Below are 22,600 nucleotides of genomic sequence, written 5' to 3' on the forward strand. Positions count from 1 at the left end.
TACCTCCGCATACTGCATCCTGTAGACTTCTGAGAGTTTGCACCCTCAGGAGGGCCAGCAGCATCCCACACCCCTGCCTTGACAGTGTTTTGCTGGCTTCGGGGTAGGCCCCTCACCTCCAGCCGTGGTTTGGCCATCCCTCAGCCCCATCCTGAAACGGAGCTTAACCCTGATGTGCTTACAGCCCTGATGTGGTTTGGAATTACCGTTCTGATTCTGACACCAATTCCAGCGTGTGGGTTTTTTACCCTCCACACCAAGCTTTTCTCTGATGCCAGCCGCGTGTGCTACAATTCAATGCAATTCTGACACCGCCTACCCGGAGACGGTGTCAGATTCCACAGGCTAAGGTCTCAGTCCCACCAGACTGCCCCCACTTCGCATGCCTATTAGAAGTCCCCTTTACCTGTGCTTCCAACTGGCTATAAATCAGAGGTTCCCATGACCCCGTCCTCGGGTTCAATTAATTTGCTAGAGCGGCTCGCAGAACTCAGGAAAACAGTTTACTCACTGGATTGCCAGTTTATCACCAAGGATTTTAAAGGACACAAATCAACAGCCAGATGAAGAGATACATCGGGCAAGGCCCTGAACAAAGGGGCTTCTGTGTCTATGTCTCTACGGGGCCCAGCATGGTAGCACATGGAGGTATCCTGGTTCCCGAACCAGGAAGCTCTCTGAAGCCAGTCCCTTTGGGTTTCATGGAGACTTCATTATACAGGTGTGATGTGTTAAATCATTAGCCATTGGTGATTGAACTCAGTCTCCCAACTCTCTCCCCTCCCCAGAGGGTAAGGGGGTGGGACTAAAATTTCCAACACTCCAATGTCAAGGTTGGTTTCCAGCCCCTATCCTTAGGTGCTTTCCCAAAGTCTCCATATTAGCGTAAACTCAGGTGTGGTTGAAAGGGGTTCATTATGAATATCAAGACGCCTATGTAGCTCTTATCATTTAGGACTTTTCAAGGGTTTGGGAAGTTCTGTGTCAGAAACTGGATGAAGACCAAATATATATTTCTTATTATAAATCACAGTATCACAAGGGTCATCCTTGGGGGCTGTTTAATCATTAGGCTCATCCTTGCTTTCCATGAATATTCTCTGATTCAGCCTGCGGATTGATTTGCGTGAGGTCAGACCGCAGCAGGGTCCTTGTTGCCGGAGTAAAGCTAGGTCCAGACGGGATGTGAAGCTTGTCCTCATGGGTCACCCCTCTCCCACTGTCTGTCTGCACACTGACTTCTCAGTGCCCTCACAGAGTCTCATTCTGTCCTGACTTTTCAGTGCCCTCACAGAGTCTCATATGGCTGGCGGGGTCCTGGGCTCCCTCTTTCATCCCTCCACCCCCTCCGTCAGAAGCCTCAGGTATTAGGGCTGATGAAAATAGCTGGGTGCTCTTGTCAGGCTAATAATTTGTCTTACATTTAAACCAACATTCTTTAAACATTTATTCAACATCGACTTAGCAGAGGATGACAGCACCCTGGATCTCATACCCCCCTGAACCCACGTTATTCAGAAGTCAGTTTAGAAACCAATGAGTTTTACTTGAATAGGTTTCTTTGGCGGAGGTGGGAGGGTGGGGAGAAATATTAATCTTATAACGTAAGTGCCTTGTCACTATTCTTTCAGCTACACAATATCTTCTCTCAGTAGAGTTCTAGTAAGTTCAAATGTCTTCATCTTAATACATTTCCTATGACTTTCTCGCAACAGCTACCCTTAGTTGCCGCCCAGATGGTCCACCCTGTTTCAGCTCTGCTTGGTTGCAGAGAGCTTGATCTCAACCAGCTGTTACCTTCAAAACACCAAATTAACCAATTTTCTCTAAAGTGTGACTGGCTAGGGGTGCCTGGGTGGCTCAGTCGGTTGAGAGTCCAACTTCGGCTCAGGTCATGATCTCACCATTCACAGTTCGAGCCGTGTGTCAGGCTCTGTGCCCTGCTCATACTTTGTGTTTCTCTCTCTCTCTCAAAAATAAATATAAAAACATTTAAAAACTTTTTAAAAAATAAAGTGTGAATGGCTGATAGCCAGCTTCATGTGCTAATGTCTCATAAGTTTCTGTGTTCAAAGGTATGTTAAACAGCCTGGGGTACTTTGTAGCCAATGTCCCCAAGTGAGGCAGGGTGTTGCTGGGGCTGGTCTGGATTGATTCAAACTTGGGGCTTCAGAATGCCATGCTGCAGAATGCCATGACAGATAATGGTACCTTATGGATCTGAGGTTGGAAATTAATTTTTCCAGAACAAATTTTAGCAACCATATAAACACATAGAGAGAAGGCTGGTGGGTATATTATCATTGTTTTCTACAATAAAATAAGGGCCATACCTAGTTGAGAAATTCCCAGTTCGGCATGTCAAGTTTGAGAGCGAGCAAAAGTTATTAAGGGAGCAAAATATTCACTGTGCCTGTCAACTCTGAATCCCAAGAGCCTTCGCCCATGGACCATTTTTTAGAAGGTTATTATTTCAACCTGAAAATTCTTTAGACATATATATGTGGTGTGAAAAAGGAATTAGGAAAGCTTTTAAATTAAAAGAAATAAAACGACAGGTTTTTCCTCTAGCCATATAAATGGTTATGGATAGAGATAAAGAGATGGATATTTTTTCATAATACTTTATTAGAGGTTTTGGAACTCCAGAAATTTTAGTCGGGCTGGTGAATAATTTAGCACCGATTCCTGCAGGCCCAGCGCAGGCACGGCTGGGCTGGGAATCAAGCCTAGTCTTGGAGGGACTGAGAGCAGTAATACACTTTTATTACCAACCACATCATGAAATGCATTTCAGAAATATTTTATGAAAAGCCAAAACCTTGGTGCCCGGTTTCCCCAGTTTTTTTCTGAGACGGCATGAAGCCCAGGGGAGCTAATGCTCTTGAGCACCTCATTTCAGGGAGGCTGTCCCCTAGGCCGTTGTTGCAGTGACAAAGAGTCTCAGTCCCTGGGAATATGCAGTCACAAGTGAAAGCCTGGAACTGGCCATTGCAGTGATGGATGGGAAAAGTTTCATAGAAATGGTACCTTTAGTGACGGTGTCTTTGATGTTTTCTCTTCCCCACGCGCTCTTCAATCCCAACTCCAAGAGACCTGGCCTCTGTGCACGTGCAGCAAACGTCCACCTGAAACAGGAATAGGGAGGGAAGAAGTGCGTTGATGGTTTCAAAATAAGGAATCTCAGTTTCCCTTTCCATCCCAACCGCCATATCTCTTTTTCAATAAACTTGGAGGTACACCAGGGGGATGTCTAAAGCAAAGAAAACAAGAAGTTCTTTTGTTTCCTCTCCGGAGAGTTGTGTTTATTTTATTAATTTTCTTTCGTTCATTCTCATAGCTTTACAATGAAGCGGTAAATATTTAAGAAACCGTTCTACAGAATGATTATAAATCCAGAAATGTGTTTTAGGTGACAAATCTATTCTGAGGTCTTTGCAGGTGGTCACAGTAACATAGAGTGGTGATCTGATTATGACAGATGCTTGGCAATTCCTCCAGGAAGCCACCCGTTGCCCCTAAACCGGAGCCCCTCTTCTGTCCTTAATGTGAGCAGCACTCAGGCATTCCCATATCCAAAAAGTCACCACTTGTCGTCAGCCTCTTCATCTGCGCTATTCTCACTCTGGACTCTCTGTCCCTCTCGCTGCTTTGGTTCTTGTCCCAAGCACAGTGCAGCACAGAGAAGTTCACCAAATACTCATCGAGGAAATGAATGCGTAACAAAGGATAATCCTCGCAGGTTAGAACCCTCCCCCCACAGAAGCAGTGGCACCTACTGCAAGTGGGGAGATTCCATGTCAGTAATTTGTCAACCTGTGTAAGCCTGGCTCCCATGCAGGACTTGGACCAGTTCTCCCCTGTACACAATTCCCAGGAACTATCGCCACCCGTCCATTACCGGATGATTATGCCTTTGTGGGCTTGCTTCCCACAAATCCTCTGGGCTTTCTCCAAAGGGGACACAGAGCCTTAGGGATCTCAACTGTATTTGCAAAAAAATCAATTAGCACTGGAGGGAGGAAGGAGCAAGCCATTGGCTAGGGTGTAGGCTTGCTCGACTAAGTTCTTCCTGAATAAATTAGCCTTCCCTGGAAGACCCCATGGAACCTTAGAACTAGAAGTGGAAAGATCATTTAGTTCTGGAAGGGCAAATAGATTTCACCTCTGGGGAATCCTTCCCCCAGTGTATCAGCAGTGGCTGCTTGGAGTGTGGGGTTGGGAAAGATTCTGAGGCTGTATCATTGGGAAGGAGAGTGTTCATCAGCAGTCCTGCCAGTGTCCAGTGTGGGTAAGTGTTGAAGTGACATATAAATGCCAGGTGTCCCCCCTCTGGTTCTAGCCCAACAGCTCACCAAATGGAATAATTACACTTCCTCTGGTCAGTGTAATTTGGACAGTGGCTACCCAAATTTGCAGCCCATTTTTTTTCTGGCAGATAACTCTGATATTTGAAAATTTCTTCTTCCATGGAATTGAAACTCTCTCTTCTTTTTACTTTTACCTATTGGCCCTTTTATTCCTCACCCTGCAGGGTGGTGACTTCACTTGTAGAAAGCTGGCCCAATCTCTTTTGAACCAACTAAGTCAAAAGTCATCAAACATGTTAGCAAAATCCCCTTCAGGTTCCTTGATTGAAAATCAGTTCCTTTGATGTGCTATTTTATTACCTATTTCTCCAATGAGGTATGAGCAGAGTCATTCACTCATTTAAGTAACATATATTTGTTGACTACATTTTACATTTCTTTGTTTGATATTCTCAAAATTAGAAAAGAGATATGTGTTCATTGTATCAGGTAAATCAATGCAAAGATTTATACAGAAAAAGCTAATCACCACCCCCCCCTCAACCTCAGCCTCTTGATGTAACATTCTGATAGACCAGTTATGTATCTTTCCACACCATCACAAGTCCCGTTCTAGGGAAACAGACGCAGTAGGTTATGTGCACTGAAGGTTCACTGGGGCATACTCTCATCAGGGAGGACAGGGAGCAGGATTGGCCAGAGGGAGTTCTGGAGCCACCCTGCACTGAGAAGGGACAGGCCTTTGGACCCCACCTGTCCTTGGCTGCCCCCAAGGAGACACTGGGCAAAGCAGCTTCCTCTGGCTGAAGGTGACTCCTGGACGGGACCCCAGCTGTGAGCTGTGAGCTACCAACACTCCCAGCACCTGGGTGGGGGGGGGGGGGGTGAGTGCTGCTGTGGGGAAGTGCCTCACAACACCCCTCACCCACACCCTCCTTCATGCTCATTTAAACCCAATCAGGCATATAGACACAGATATATGATGTTTTTGTTTATAGTTTTTAGCCAAAATTCTCTGCAACTTGTTTTGACTTAACATATGAGCATCATCATTTTTTCCCTAATTTACTCACACATATATACACATACTTTCACAAAAAAAGATCGTATTACACATCAAGGCTTTTTAGTGCCATGTCCTTATTTTTTTTTCTCTCTATTTCTTGCCTCTCTCCACCTCCTCTCCCTCCTTCACCATCCGTATTATCCTCAGCTCCCAGGTTGAATGCAGACTTCGGTCCTTTCCTCCATGCTCATATAACCACATACATTCGTATGTGACTACGGATAGATGCTCTGATTCGGTGTTTTGGTCATTGGCAACAACCATTCGCTAAGAGCCTTCTGAGTAACCAGGTCTGTGCCAGGCACTGGGATACAAGAAGAGGACACAGCCTCTGCCCTGATGGAGTCCTGCCCTGGGGGAGGGAGACCCCAGGCTGGCAGTTACAGGAGGAGAAGTCCACTCATGGAGGCAGGCACCAAACACACAGAGTTACTGGGGAGATTAGAACTAGCCTACGGACCCCTGTGTTCTAGTCCTGTGCTCCTTCCATTTAACCAGCTTGTATATATGTTGATATTTTTTTTAACTACTTTTATTTTTTCCTAAATAAGCTTCAAGCTGTGGGCTGAGCAATGACCACAGTGAATTCAAGCAAGTGTGTACTGGTCTTTTTGAAGCCACGACCATACTTGCTATGTCAGAGAAGCTCATATTGAACCTGATATACCAGCCCTTGTGATATAATGTGCACTACCTCACTAATAGACCCATTTGACTTAACAAGCCATCTAGCCTTAAAGAGATCACACAAATGCGCCATCTCAGAGTAGGTTCTCATATAACCGGTGACGAGGCGAACGATTCCTATAACAGAAAGTGACGTCAGTGGGTCACAACATGAACAAGTATTCTGTGGTAACAAGTTCCGAGGCAAAGCTGTTGGATAAATACTGAGTGCAGGGCTCTTGCTCCCAAATCCTTTCAGCTGGCACACTGCAGGGGGAACCGAGGGAGAGAGGAAATGGAACCACAGGAGACGCACACAAAGCTAAGGAGCATGGTGACCTGACTCCCCAGCAACTTCAGCAAATTGCTGTGTTCTTTCTGTTCATTCTCTCAACCCACTCATCTACCTGCACTCCTGCTCTTTATGGCCAACATTCCCTTGATAGCTATTTTCTGGGGTCAGCTTGTAACAGCTCATCTTTGGAGGAAAAAAAAAAAAAGCTTTCCTATGAAATATGTCCAGAAAAATGTGCACTTTATTTTCTCTCCACATCAAATGCTGACCCCTCTTCTACTGAATGTGAGTCCAGAAATCCGAGGGGCTTTGTTGGTTGGGCCCTCTGTCCCTGTTTGCCTGGGCAGGATCTGAGGAATTGGGTGGTCTGAGGAGTGCAACCTTAGATGTCTGTTGATTGCAAACACAGATTTTCTCCAAAGCCCTGTGTCGATTTCCCCTCTGGCTTAGGCAGATCATGGGCAGAAGAAGAACACTGCCAGGCCAGGTGGGACGTAGCAATCAAAACCTGAGGAGCTTTCGGACTCCATAGAAATAGTTCATTTTGACATTCAGCGTAAACCTTCATACTTGGGTGGTTTTGGGTTTGTTGATTGCAAATTGCCGGAGATGTCCCAGAAATAGCCACGTGATTGCAAGTGTGCTCATCAGTTCTAGACAAGACTACCCAATGTGCTAAATTCTTGTCAATTCACATTTTTCCTCTTATAACTGTTGGTTGCTAAAAATGGATCAGATTTTCAGTACAATGGCCAACAAATTGTACTTAGTCATCTTGATGAGAAAATGGCAAATTGAGGCAACTCTTGGTGATCTGACCCATAGTCAGCTCCTAAACTCACAAGGGACCTTAAATGACTATTATTTGGGGCTCTTATCTTCAGGCATATACATTGAAGTTTTCTTAGAAGGATTTCTAATCCTACCCATTGGTATTGGCAAGACATTGGAATTCAGCAGGATATGAAGAGTTCATGAATTCATTATCTATTGCTGTATAATGATTACCCCCCAAAATCACTGGATTAAAACAATAAGCATTTTTATCTCATAGTTCTGTGGGTCAGAAGTGGTTTATCTGTGGTTCAGGTTCAAAGTCTCATGAAGTTTCAGGTAAGATGTCAGTGAAGGCTGTAATCCTTCAGCAGGCTGAAGACCTGCTAAGTTGGGAGACTCTGGTTCCATGAGGGCTCACTTGGATGGTACTGGTTGTTGCAGGAGGCGTCCCCATGTGGCCCTCTGCTGGGCTGCTTGAGTATCTTCACAGCATGGTTGGCTTTCCCCTGAGTGAGTGACCCAAGGGAGAGCCAGGGGAAAGCAACCACGTCTTTTATGACCCACCTTATCCTTTCTACAATATCCTATTGGTTACATGGTTAGTTCTATTTAATGTGGGAGGAGACAATACAAGGGTATGAATACTAAAAAGCAAGGGGTAATTGGAGGTCATCTTGAAGGCTAGCTACCACGATGCTTTTCTGCTTTTATCAGTAATGGTAAAGAACTGGTAAAAAAAAAAAAAAAAAAAAAATCTCTGTTTCTTGTACCTCCATGGAACAATAAATGGAAGAGTGTGGAATTTGACTCAAATTCCAGCTCTTACCAATTACATATTTTTGGAAAAGATATTTACTGAATCCTGCCAAGAGTACCTTTTCTAATCTGTAAAATGGGGATCATAATACTTCTTTATAGGATTGCTGTGAGGATTAACTCAGATAATATAGGTGAAAAGCTCACCTAGCTCAGTGTATAGCAGAAGGTAGGAATGCAAACCTTGTTTGTTTCTCTCTCTTTCTCCCTCATTCTTGCCTCTCAGGATCATGGTGCATCATCAGAATGGTAAATGATGGCAATTCACAGTTGACCTTCCTCCCTGCCTCACCCCCTTCCGTCTGTGTTTTCCCAAACCCAAGTCTTGGTGGTTTAGGTTTGTTTTCCCCGAGGAAGATTTGCTGAGGCTTAATAAAGTCAGGACGTGTGAGAGACACCACCTCTTTCATATCTTAATTAGCAATTAATTAAGTGAAGGTGCGGGTGTCTGGAATATCTGACAGACAGGCTCAATAATTATCTTTTATCATTATTACTAATGGAAAATATGGTCAGGGTGGTTCACGTTTCCCCAGAATTTCAGCTTTAATTGAACGACCCAGTGGGGAGAATCAAAATGAGCAGTCTGCCCTTTCCACATTGTTTTATTAAAAACATTTTGAAATTTGGAGCTGCCTTGCACTCAGGAGATTGGCTGGCCTGTTATCCTAGGCTGTGATCTTTAGCTAGGCTCAGAGGAAGCAGGGCCTGCCACCTGGGGGTTGCAAGGTCCCTCTAAGAAAGCTCACAGTCACATTTTGATGACTATGCCTGCAGTATTTCATTAACACCCTCCTCCTCCTCTGCACCCCCCACCCCGGCAAGGTCTCTGTTTGGAGGTCAGAAAAAGATATTGCTATAAGGTCTGAGCTGGAGAAGGGAAGGGAGGCACTTTCCCAATGTGGCTATAGTGATGTTGGCCCCAGCCTCATGGAAGTTCTTTCTGGGAGGTGTGGTGAGGCCCCAAGCTGGTGGTTACTTGCTTCACAACCTCACGTTCATACGGGAAGTGTGGCAAGTCAAGAGCTCAGAACTTGGCCACTGCTTGGAAGACTCGGGGAAAGTAAGCTGGGGCTTGGCTTCTGCTCTATTCTGAACTCGCCCACAGGGGATCCTCTGTGGGTGCTGTTTAAGAGGGACCAGACAAGCCATTCCAAGGCTTTAGTCTTCCGGAGGTAACCGGGGACAGCCGAATATGTATCAGACTACCTTTCACCTCAGAGAGAGCTGCACAGTATTACCACAGGGGATCACTTGGGGCAGCACAATGGTCCCTCTCTGCCCACATGTGCCTGGATGTCTGTATAGATCGCGCAACACCTCCTAGGTACCTGCTACCTCATTATCGTTATTCTGCAGTGGATTCTTTGGATGAGACCTCCCGCTCTGCCAACACATATCAAGGATCTGATCTAAGCACTTGACAGGTTTGGAGCACAGTCAGTATCCCCCACCAAGTGGGTAATTTCAGATATTAACAATGCACAGTTCCAACTTAAGATAATTCATCCTGACGAACAGGAGGGGGATAGCTCCTGTTCGTGGGGCTGGAAGACTCCAGCGTGTCCTCTGGATTGCTGGATCTCCCTCGCTCTGTTTCCTGGCGCTTTGCCCTGCCTGTGGGTGGCTGTGCTGTAAAGAGCAAGGTTCCTTTTCTACGATTAGGCTTCATGTAGTTTCCAGTCTACATTCACGGTGCTTTGAGTTGCTTTTTCACTGAGCATTCGTTGTTCTTTGACATCCTTCTGAGCGACACTGCAATCTAATAACCCTAAGTGGAGTAGATTTGGTGCATGAAAAAAGGATTAGCAATGAGCTCCGTGTCTTAAAAATCAAACTGTTAGCGGTGGTTCTCTCTGAGTCATGTGCTTGTTTTTCTTTTTTTAATTTTCTTTGTCTTTTCCCACTTAATCTAAATTTCTTAACATTTCTATCATGCTTGTATTTCGCTTTAACAATGTGAAAATGAGTGTGATTTTTTAAAGCTTTAGAAAGTACAGTTATAACTTATTGTACCAAGTCTTACACCAATGGTTCTTAGCATGCGGTCCACAGAGAGTTCATGAATGCATATGGAAAAAAAGTTATATCTGCCTTTTCACCGACCTCTAACAAAAATTTAGAAGTCCCTCTAATTTTAAATGTGGGCAACAAGTCATAATAGTCTGAGCAGTAGCTGTAATTCTGTCACCAATAGAAATCACAGATATTTTTATATCTCATTACAGTTGCTGCAGATATGTTGAAATATTGTTTAAGCTTATTACTATTTCAAAATTACAGTACTTATTAGAGCTGCCAGCAAATCTTGTTATTTACTGTGTTAATAAAGAAGCATATATATTACCATACAGCAAAATTTGGTTTTTTAGTATTTTGATAACTGCATTTCGATAAAAATGCGGTTTCCTCTGTAATCTTACAGATTTTGTTTTCTACACTTATACCATTATTCTGAGAAGGGGTTCACATGCATCACCAGTCCAAAAAGGGCCATGACATGAAAAGGGTTAACTGGCCCTGGCTGAAGAGGAATGCAGATGGCCTCCTTTGTCCTTCTCTCAGCTCCACAGTTGGGTCAATACTGCGTATGCTACTCCATGGGCTTGCGTGTGGCCAAGCCCGATGGGAGTTTGTGGCCTGGAAGTTTGATGGGGTGTGTTTGACCTTTCCAACTACAATGCAAATACCTCAAGGATGGGCATCTGGGCCAGTTTTCTTTATCTATGCCTCCAAAGCCCCTAAGGCAGTAGAATTAAAGGATTATATTTCAAGCACTAAGTTGACTAGCAAATATTTTAGAACTTCAGCCATGGAAGGCGTCCCCACACCCCACCGGTCCCCAGCTTATGTTCTGGCCTTCCCTTGGGAGTCATCATGTCTTTTTGGCCAACCGGGCTGTTTTTATTCTGAATGTCTCCCTCCCAGCATCCTCTCTGCCATCTTCTTGTCCCATCTGCCATTCTTATCTTTTTGCCCACAGCCTCCCTCCGTTTAAAGAGAGTGGGAGGTTCTGGTGGTCAAAGCCTGACACAGACAAATGCTTCATAACCAGGAGGCCTCGGGTGCATGGTTGTTAAGTGATCACCAAACTCCGAACACCACACTGGAGGGCACCCCTTGGAGAGCACTAAACTGGGGTCTAATTGCATTTACTAGACATCAATCACCAGGGTAATTTCCTGCCTAAGGATGTGTGCTCTCCTTAGTGAAAGAAGCTGAAAATGAGTCCACAAAGGGAAAGAGAAAGCTATGGATCTAAGGTGAGCCCTGGCCCTTTCTTCATCTGATATAGAGCTCTGCCTTGCCCGGGTATGGACAGAGGGCAGTATTTCTTCTCTTCTTTAAATGACTCCTGGGGCAGGTAATTGGCTAACCCAGTACTTGGCTGGCAAAAGTGTGACCCTCAGGGCCAGAGGCTGAGTATATTTTCTCTGATGGCAGCTCTCTGGTCTTCCTCAAAGATAGCCAATTTCCCCTCAAAGCACCTGACCCAGGGGGCACAACTTTACAACTGGCCCAGCATTTCCTGTCTTCTTGGGACAAGTTCAGTTTTAACTTGTTACATATCATTGGATCCACAATTTAGGGTGGATCAATTGCTAGAGTGACACAAGGTCAACTTCCCAAGCATTTGAGAAAGGTCTCTCCTCTGGTTTCCGTTGGGGTGTGAGCCAATGTTCTGCTGCTTCCCCATCAGTCAACGTGAGCTTGGAGGACACAGGACTAGAACACTGGGCCGAAGACACAGCACCTGTGTCCTCCTCTCTTGTCAGGGGCAGTTCAGGCACTTCTCAGACCAGGGCCCTCTCCTGGGGCCTGCTTCTGGAAGAGCAGGTGGGGAGTCCCCTGGTCAAACAGGAAATGGATTAAACCAATGATCTTGTATAAATTCAGTGGAGGCACCACTGTCATTTAGAGTGGGATGACTCATTTTTAGGTGAGAGTGTCCAAGATCAAAATCGGGAGAAGTAGAAAATATTTAGGATATCTGAGCCAGGGTAAATAGGAGAGGCAGAGCCAGAGGTCAAGAGCTTAGTGCATGTAGGACCAGACCAGGAAGTTGGGTACAAGGCCAGGACAAGGCAAATGCGGCCCATGGGGACACAACTAGGGCTGGGGTGTTCAAACTTGCTCTGTTCAGATGCTGGCCTTGTGGGAAATGGGAAGGGGAAGTACAGGATTGGAGCAGAGAGCGTGGCCAATTGCAGTGTGACTACCGGGCCAATGTCCCTGGGGCTACAGTGGCTTGAGAGGAATCTATCTTAGCATGACCTGTGCAAGGTGTGGAAAGGGGAGTTCAATCCAGTGCAAGTGTGTATTGACAGTGGGTTAACATGAAGAAGGTCCTGGAAAATGAAGGCTTACTTTCTTTAATTGTTCTAAGTGTTCAGAAATTACAATTTGGTCTAAAACCTTGAATTCTTAGTGTCCTGGTATGATCCAAGGTTGTCTAGCCTTGTGCTTTATAGATTACTCTATTGCCATTTTGGGAGAGTTGATTCTTCTTTGGAAGATACTGTCCACAGTATTGCAAACTGATCTTCAAATCTCACCTCGATTCATCCTACGTTGGCATTTTGGCCACCATACACATATGTCCAAACATTTTGACCATTACACACACATCTTGACTACTATATATACATTTCCGAATATTTCCAAGGGTAAAAGGGAAGGGGGAAGTCAGGACCACCCCCATTAATGTAGCTTCTCTATTGGGCTAAGAGGAAAACCATGGTTTCAGTGTTTTTGTTTTCTTACATCTACGTTTGAACTGACACTATAAATTCCTTGAAGGCACAGATAGTGACTTGTTCATCTAATGGCCCCAGGGAGGGCCAGGTCAATATGACAGCACAGCCTTGAGAAATTTTGGAGGTATGCTCCCAAACAAAATCCCACTCTGCTTTCCACATTGCAATCATCTGTTTGCGCCCCTCCCGAGAGAAAGAAAAGAAAACCAACACCAAAAAAGAACAACAAAAACCAAAAACACGTACTGATCACTTAGTATCTGCCAGAACTAAAATCACAGGAGAGAAAGAAATGAATAAGAAATAATTCTGGCCCTTGAGAAAGAAGACCACACAGTCCATGGAGAAGACACAGTCATGTGTATGGAAGGATCTATTCATGGGGCTTCTGTGTCAAGACTTTAATGGAGGTATGAACAAAGCACCCTGGAACACTGATCATAGAACCTGAGAGAACTCACAGCAGAGAGGGGCTGGATAAAGACAGGAGTGCCAAGCATGCCTAGGTGGCTCAGTCGGTTAAGCATCTGACTTCAGCTTGGGTCATGATTGCACAGTCCGCGAGTTCAAGCCCCACGTCAGGCTCTGTGCTGACAGCTCAGAGCCTGGAGCCTGCTGCGGATTCTGTGTCTTCCTCTCTCTCTGCCTCCCCCTCACTCACACTCTGTCTCTCAAACATGAATAAACATTAAAAAAATTTAAGATATAAAGATAGAAGTGCAGTGCCAAGGGTCAGAAATGGGAAAGAGCATTGAAGGCAGACAGAGCCAGTTGTGGAGATACCTGGTGAATCCTGAGTCTATTTGAAATCCATTTCTCACAGTGAGGTTGCAGAGAAACACAGATCCTTCTGATCTGTATCATTGACATTCTAAAGAAACCTTCTGGGGATGGGTCAGAACCAAGAAGCCCCATCCTTAGACCAGGCAGTTGTTTATACAGTATGATTGGAAATTCTTCACAAAACCCTCCAAGTTCCTGTGCTGAAACTCAATTTTCTACCATTAGATTTATACCTTTGCCTTACGACTTGCCCTTTCCATAGATATTTGCATTTTAAACCAAAGCGTAAGTCACTCACACTATAGCACAAATTAGTCTCCTTAGCTTTTGGTCTGGGACTCCAAAAGGAAAGGGATACTTAATGACCTCCATGGCAGACATCAAAAGGATAAAAGGAGTATGGCAAGGCCAATCAGAAATGGAGATAATGGAGACAAATTAAATCTGCTTCACACTTTCTGTGCTTGGATTAAAAAAAAAAAAAAAAGGTAAATGGGTCTCAAATGTAGAGGAGGGAGCAGGTACAGTCTGGTTTTTTATCTTTGCTTTTCTATTACTACACTGATGCCCTCATCAGCCAGGCCCTCCCTCACCACCCTGGCAAGCACCATTCTGCTAAGAGAAGATCCATGTGGCCCCTGAACTCTGGAATTGTGGGTCCTACCACAGACAGGCTGTGGAAGAAGTCCTGGGCAGGCTTCACTTCTCCCTGCCGCTGAGCACAGGGCTTGCCATCCTGAGGCATCACTGATCACATCTCCGGACAAAGTGATTCTGAAAAGTAGCCTTATAGAATCATTCTGCTCCAGGGTTTGACTCAAATCTTACAGTAGTCATGCTGGACTCCCAGAAGGGCCAGAAATACCAGAACCTGGGGGTGGTGAGGGGAAATTTTCAACTTCCCTTCATTGGTCAGCACCACCGGAAGATGACACAAGGCAGACCTCAGGGCTTCAAGAGAGCCGGTGGCTCAGGAAGAGCTGAGATCTGGGCTCTCCCTGCTGTGGCTGCCCGCTCCCGCCTACAGGTAACCCTGGCCTGCAGCTGGAGAGTTTGGTCTCTCTGACAGCAAACAAGTGCCCCGGCCTGGCCCTGGAAGAATGAAACTAGACATTCCTCTTCTGTGCCCTGCCTCCGTCCCCAACCTCCTTTCCAGGCCAGCCTGCACTCCGGGACACCTGCTCCTCGCCATCCTGCAGATACTCACTGGGCTCGGGCCCCAGCATCTCCTGCCTGTTCCTCCACCTCCTCCTCCTCTCTGGGCTTCCTGCCCCTCTCTCAGCCCCTTCCAGTCATTCTCCATGCCACTTCCAGGCTTTTCTAAAGTAAATCTACTCAGGTTTTTTCCCTTTCAAGGTATCAGATGTGACTAAGGCCCTGCATGACCCGGTCCTTCTCACTAGCCTGAACCCGCTCTCTGCTGGTCTCCCCTGCCTCCTTTCTGCACTCCAGGCTTGTTCGGTCTCAGTTCCCTTTCTCCTGCTGTCTGGGCCTTTGCATGTGCTGTTCCATCTGCCTAGAAACGTCTGCCTGCTTAATACTAATTGTCCAGGATTTGGCTTCTCCAAGAAGACTTCCTGACCCTCCAGGGACAAGTTTAGTGCCCTCACTTCCGCTCCCTCTCCCCTACACCACGTGCTCTCATAACAACCTTTCAAGTTGTGTTGCAGTTGCCTATGTATAAGCTGTCTTATCCTCAGCACCTGGCTCCATGCTTGGCCTGCAGAAGGAGGTCAGTTAGCATCAGACGTCAGCATGACCCTCCATGGTCCCCGCCCCGGCTCCCTGCACCTACCACAGCTTGGAGAACGAGGGCAAATGCCCACATTGCACACTGACATACGCTGCTCGAAACTGTGTGCAGAGGCAAAACAAACAAGTGATTAAGTAATGGCAGGCAAGTAGTTCACTAAGAGTCCTATCCAAATAAGATAACAGGAAAAGTGCTTTTCAGTACTGATTAACCGCAGCTGAGAATTAAAGATCATTTGTAACAAATCATTACAGTCAACTGATTAAAAATGAATGAGTTTGTACAGAGAACCATCACTGAATCTAGGGCTGAAAAAAAGACAGTTAAAGCACATGAACACGAGATGAGACTCCCAACCTGCATGTGAGTGGCTGCACAGGGCTGATTTGCGATATAACGCCAACCGGGCGCCAAACGTCAGAAAGGGCGTGAATCCGAGTACCAGTTTGGCTTGGGATCCAAACCCCAGGCCTGGCTCTGTGAGATGGGTACAGCTTCTCTAACCTTCCCTATCATCCTCTGAGAAAAGAATGATGAGGATAATAGCACCACCACCGTTAGACTGAACAGTATAAGAAATTGCCGACATTTGGCTATATCTGACCTACAGAAATGGCAATTGCATATGGTTCAACTATCTACCAAACTGGGGATCAAAATGACATAATGGTCATGACTCGGGAGGTGCTCTGTAAATGCAAGGCGCCCCGGAAAGGCTCTCCCAGCATTAGAGCAAGAGCAAGACTGTGATAAGTGGCAGCAGCGTGGTGCGCAGGTTGGGAGACCCGCTCGTTTGCATTAATTAGTTAAGGTTGGAGGAAGGGGAAAGGGAAAGACCAGAAGTGGTGAAAGAATTCCCCCAACTCCCAACCCAGGCCCTCCCTTTCCCAGCTCTGTCTCCACCAGGGCACTCTGTACCACCCCCACTGGTATTTTATTTGTAAGCATACGTTTTATTTCACTGTGATTTTTTTTTTTAAGAACTCTATAAACGAGGCTATTTCCCTCTGAATTTACAGTAGTTTCGGGGGTAGAGGAGGCTGTCTAGTATTAGATACGCTTAGCCCATCTCCGGCTCTGGGGCCGGATCTGATCTCTCACTACCCCTCACTGTGCGGAAACCTCTGAGTCTGAGTCACTGGCATGAAATGAGTGCTCAATAAATGTGTTTAGTGGAATGAATGGAAGACGGAATTAAATGAGCTCTCAAACCCCACTCAGCCTGTGGCCTCTCCTTTTGCCATTCCGACAGAGCCCTGATAGGGGATAAATGCCCACACCCCCAAGCCATGGAATTAGCGTCATTTTACATCTGCTGATTTGATGCAAATGATGGCAAGCAATTTCTTCATAATTACAAAATGTTTCTAATGAGACAGCTTATTCTTACTTTTAAAATAACTTCTATGTGGCATTGGTCAAAACCCTTTACTTACCAAAAACTCATATATATTAACCATCTATATAACACACACACACACACACACACACACACACACAATTTTTTTTTGAGAGACAGAGAGCAAGTGGGGGAGGGACAGAGAGAGAGGGACACACAGAATCTGAGCTGTCAATACAGAGCCCAACACGGGGCTCAAATTCATAACCCATGAGATCATGACCTGAGCCGAAGTTGTACGCTTAACTGACTGAGCCACCCAGAAGCCTCTACATACACAAATTTTTAAACTCCCTTTTCCATCTGTAATAAAAGCCTTAATCAGATTTAACTTATTCTACCAAATTCTCTCCAATGCTTTCATCCTCATCAGGCAGAAATGCATCCTCTCTTTACCCTGGCTAACTCATTTTCCCAAAGAACTGATACATGCCTACTTTAACACCACTCCTCCCGCCCAATCCTCTACCCTGCCCCCACACCCCCATATGTGCCTTCATCCTGGAAGTGAGAGACAGAGCTGAAGGCCAACTTCACAGGCAGAGAACCATGTGCTCACACGGTAACATACTCAGAAGGCTTGGCTTACCACTTTGCTGTTGCCATCTTGAAATTTGTAGTAATGTACTAATGTTTGGACAAGAGACCCCACATTCTTATTTTGGGGCAAAGCATATAGCCAGTGTTGGCAGAGATGGAGAGGAAAGGACACAGTGCGAAACCCAGAGGTGGCAAGGGTGATGGTGTAATCCAAGAGTAGAGGGCTCCAGGGGAGAGTCTGAAGACGGCCTAAGTCAACCAGCAGGACACTTTTAAGGAAAGCTGAGAGCAGGGAGTGTAGCTGCAGAGGACCCTTGTTGGTTGAGAGACAGGCTCGAGAAGAAGGAGATTTGCTAAGGATTCCTACAAGGCTAGAACTATCAGGTTTAGGCTCTTGAGGCTGCAGAGACTACTTCAACACGAAGGCAAGAAGTTAGTCCTCCAACGTAGCAGGAGATCATGTCTCCTAGAGCCAGCAAGCAGCCAGAGAGTGAAAGCAATAACTGGAAAAGTCTGCCTATTGCGTTCATGTGACATAGACTGGAGTGTGCCTTTTATTTGTTATTTATTCCCTTAACCAACGCTGACTATCTAATGTGCATGTACTCCTCTAGTTCATGAGCCATTTTGAAGATGACAATAACTCAGTCTCTGCTCTGGGGAACTCCTAACCCCTAAAGAAGAGAAAGACACGTGAATGATCACGTGATGTGATTAATGTTAAAACAAAGGTTGCAGTTGCGTATTGTAGAGTAAGGGTAAAGGGAATGAGCAACGTTGGGGAAGGTTTTATGAAAGGTGCTACGACTAGATTTTGAAGGGTCATAAGAGTTCAGCCAACAAAGACAATGAGACAAGCATTTGCATGGAGGGAATAGTGTGAGTAAATATATGGAGCTGAGAACCATGGTAGTATCATGGGGCATCTGATACTGAGGAGAAGTCTAATACAAACAAAGCAGAGGGTACAAGATAGTGAGTAGCAAGACACGGTGATAAAAAGACTAGAAGAATCCTTGTCGTGAAGAGACTCGAATGTTATAATATGGGGCCTGAATTTTACTTCTGGTTCATGGAAGAGCCTTTGAAGTTTCTTAAGCAGAGAAGATCAGATTTCGGGGAAAAGGAGGGAGAGATATCTTTTGCTGCGGTGCAGAGATGAATTCAAGTGAAGAGTAACAGAAGCAGGCAGGCTGGTTGGGGAAGAAGTGATCAACAAAATTCAAGCAGGGGATAAGAAAGGCCCAATGCCAGGTGATATCAGAGTAAACAGAAAGTGGGGAAGAGACAAAGGATTTATCCTAAAGGTAGAATGGATTCTAGTTGGCTTATTGGATGGAATGGGGGTGGGGGAGGTACAATGAAACCTTCCCTGGTTTCTGACTTTCATATTTGGATTGACAGCATTGCCATTAGTCATGATGGAGAATAAAGGGATAGGAGGAAGGTAAGAAAGTGAGTTGAATTTGGACATGTTAAGTTCAAGGGACCACTAAATATGCCCAGTGATTATCTGTGCTAGAAGTTTGGAAGTCATAAGAATATAGATACTTATTGAGGTTAAGAGCATGGGTGGGATTACCCACAGAAGGTCTGTAGGGCCAGAATCTCTGGAGAATACTGAAATTTAGAAAGTGAGGGGATGAACATGATCTAGTGAAAGAGGCTAAGGACAAGCTATTGGAAAGACAGAGGGAGAATCAGTGTGGTAGATGGTATTATTGTTTCCTATTATTAGCTATCTTTTCTGGAAGATCAGTGTATGTCCCTGGTCATTGCCAGTGGACGAGTGCACTTCCTTCATCTCTAATTAGCAGACTCGGGCCATGTGACTTGCTCTGGCCAATGGAATATGAGCACAGGGGATCCACACAACATCCAAAAAGAAGTCTTAGGAGTCACTGGGTGATTCTGCCAGAACAGCCTCTGTTCCTTCACCCCGGATCCCCAGATGAGGAACATACAAGGAGCAGAGCAACGTCCACCCCTCAGCTGATGTGGAACATAAGCATGAAGGAAAACCTTCATTGTTGTAAGCCAGCGACATTGGCGGTTATCACTTTAGCGTGACATAGCAAAAGCTGACGATTACAACCAGGAAAGAATAGCGTCTCAGAAATACAGGAAACACTTCAAGCAAAAGCGAGTGGTCAATAAGGTCACAAGGGACAGCAAGGTAATTAGATGTGGCCATAGGGAAGTTATTGGTAATCTGAGGGGGAACAGCTTTGATGGCGTGCTGGAAGCTGAGGCCAGATTGCTACGGATGGTGACATGAATGGGAGATGAGAAGGTGGAGATAGTAAGGGTAGATTTCTCCATTCATAGTGTTGACTACAAACAAGGAGAGAGAGAGAGAGAGAGAGAGAGAGAGAGAGAGAGAGAGAAACAGCTTAAGGTGGAGATAGAGTAGGAGGGAATTTTATTTAGGAGAAAAGAGACTTGCAACTGTTTGTAGACTGAGGAGAAAGCTTTCCTGGAAATGGAGAGATTGAAGATTAAGTATTGAGGTTAAATGCCTGAAAATAGGTATATCTGTATCATAACATTAACAATAATAACAGCAAACGCTTATGTAGCGCTCACCAAGTGCCCAGTTCAGCTTTGACTGCCTTGCATGTATTAATTTAATCGTCAAAGCAACTCTATGAGGTAAGTACCCTTATCATCACTTGCATTATACAGTTGAGTAAACTGAGGTATGGAGAATGTCATCAGCTCATCCAAGTTCATGCAGCTAATGAGTGGCAGAGCCAGAATTCAAACTAAGGCCACCAGATCCAGCGAGCAGGTCCTTAACAATCATGGTATATTGCCTCTCCCAGAGGTAAAGAAAGATTTTGAGCTATAAACCCTACCTGGGAAGGTGATGTGCCAGAGAGAGGGTCATAGGCACCCTGAATGAGGGGTGTGGCAGACGAGTATAAAGGGAGTGCCCAAGGAGGATACAGTTCTGGTTTCTTCGAGAGTGGAATTGGCAAGTCGTGGGCATTGAACCTTCCAGCTGGGGTACCAGCTTGGTTTTTTTAGTCTCCCCTCAGCCTCTGTCAGTCTGGCTGGGATTGGGAGGTGAGCAAAGATGAAAAAGAAAAGGAGCAGAAAAAAGCTAGATAAAAATGACTACAGAAGAATCAAAGGGTAGGCAAAGGAGGGAGAACCAGGCTCACTTCACTCACTACGTGCCAAGTGCTATGTGGGGCTGGCGGTTCTGAGGGGGAAGGCCCAGCCCTTTCCTGGAGGAGCTCCCCAGGATGATGGGAAGACACACATAAGAGGCTACTTTGACTCTGGGGTGAGGTTAGGTGTGGTGTGGCACAAAAGCCTAGTGAAAAGTGGACACAGAGAGACAGAATCTGCCGGCACAGATTCCACTGAGCAAGAAGCAGGTTGTCAGTATCTCTCATCTTACAGATGCCCCTTTTTTTCATGCTCTGTGAAGATCAGGACGCAGCTAATGGGATGTGGAACTCCCCTCCAGCCTAGACCAAAGGCAGAAAGACCACGAGGGCAGAGTTGCTTTTCAGAGTTCAAAGTTGGAGAAATCTAAACTGATACCATACATCTAAGTACCCAAGCTCGGGGTGCCTTTTAGGCGGCATTTCAAAGTGCGGGTGGCCTTTCATCACTATTGGGTCTGCAGGACGCGTTGTGAGTTGTCAGGTCTCCCCGTGTCACCTCCGTGTGTGGCAGTGCTCTGAACTGGAAAGGATGCCCCTGGGCTCTTGGGAAGTCTGAAGACTTCCCTCCATTTATTCTTGTTGCTGAGCTGTAGTGAAATGAACAGTTGGTTCTGCTCCGCAAAGTGTTCATCCCTCTCCCTCTTCCTTCCTTTGCACTTGACTTTGTCTCCCTACCTCCTCCCCTGACTCTCTATTTAAGAGCAACTATTGTTTAAACAAACACACCACAAACATTGATGTTTTGTGCCTTGGGACTTCTGTCTCCCAGGTAGCCTGACCTGCTTCCTGCAGATCTGCCTAGCAGAATCCTGACCCACCAGATATGGCTCTTGTGAGCATCTCTGACCCCAGCACCTTCTACCCCAATGCCCTCCACATCCAGCTGCCACTCCCCACCTGAGTCATGTCAAAAGCATGTGTCCTTGGATTTATTTTGTTCTCGACTGTTGCCACCCTCTTTGGGAGAGTCCATAATGCCTTCCGGGCAATCTTGAGCCTATCTAGCCTTGTCCTTAATTAGCAGCTAGCCCACTCTGCTCCTCCCTGGGTGCCTTCATGTGGAAAAGATGAGGTAGAAGTCAGTGGTAAGGTAAGGGCTTCATAAAAAGTAAAATTGGGGTTGGTACTTGAAGGACGCAGCACACTTCCCAACATATAAACAAGGAAAGAAAGAATGTTCTAGGCAGAAGAAGGGACAGCATGTGCAAAAGCACCAAAGTGTGACAGGACAGAGTGAATTCAGGAGAGGTGCACCTTATGTATGGAGAGTGGCAACCAAAAGTGACACCGCTGAAGTCGTGTAAAGAGCACTGAACATAATGATCAGAAACTCAGTCTTGGGCTTGGTTCTGTAGACAGTTGAGGTCTAACCAAGGGTCTTTAAGTAGGAAAATCTAATGTGATTATATTTGGGTTTGGGTTTTAGAAATCTAAATGTGGCTGGGTGACAGGTGGAGCTGGTAGGCAAAGACTCAAGGCAGAGAGCCCTGGTGAGAAGCCACTGAAATCCCACCCAGGCAAGACCACAGCCAGGCTCTTAGCATCTGTCCCCAGGGGACCAGGCAGACCATGAAGTCAGCACAGGGAAGATAGCCTGTCGCACAGCCTGCGCAGGGAAGAATCTCATATCTTCCCTGGGAGATAGTCTCAGAACCCTGTCTCCCTACCTTTCTTTTCCCAGGATAAAGTAGATTTTCTGAAAAGTAAACCCAGAGACCCTTGCTCGGAATGAAGGCTTCATGTGTGTAGAGTAATGTATGTCTCACTGCCACTGCCTCTAGTAGCAGCAAGAAGAGGCTCCCCTGGGATTTTTTTCCAGTATTGAACACATTTTATTAGTTTGCTGGTGTCCAGTTGGCTCTAATGAGAGAAATGCACCCACATCAGAAAGATATGGAAATCAGCCTGTTCGCCCCTTGCCAATCTTTCTGCTTACTCCTGCTTCCCCACCTCTGTCTTTTAGTCTAAGGCCTTTTAGTCTAAGGCCATATTGTATGCAAACATTTCCTCCCTTTAGCCCCCTTCTCCTGCTGGTTACCTGCCAGTGGCTCTCCCACGGGTTTTACTCTAAGCTAAAATTTAATTTAAAAAAAATCTGAGATCTACAGAGAGCTTTCCCATGAGGGAACACCCGACAGTGAAGGTTAGGAGACATGAGGCTAATGAACTCCGGAATATTGGTTACATCTCACTTGATTACACTCAGAAAATGTAAAACCATCTTTTAGTCATGACTGGTCATTTGTCTTCAGGAATGCT

The 22,600-nt window shown here is 45.6% G+C and overlaps 1 protein-coding gene across 2 annotated transcripts in view; it reads right to left on the bottom strand.

The window, feature by feature from the left end:
• The window catches only part of TNR (tenascin R), a 417,184-nt gene that overhangs the window by 202,808 nt on the left and 191,776 nt on the right, over window positions 1–22,600 (bottom strand). For both annotated transcript variants that reach the window (XM_060643572.3, XM_060643571.3), the window contains exon 2: window positions 3,031–3,128. The gene's annotated coding sequence lies outside the window, so the exon portion shown is untranslated. The remainder of the gene's footprint in view (window positions 1–3,030; window positions 3,129–22,600) is intronic.

This window comes from Panthera onca, chromosome F1 (assembly GCF_046562875.1).
Source record: "Panthera onca isolate mPanOnc1 chromosome F1, mPanOnc1 haplotype 2, whole genome shotgun sequence".
Classification (NCBI taxonomy): Eukaryota; Metazoa; Chordata; class Mammalia; order Carnivora; family Felidae; genus Panthera; species Panthera onca.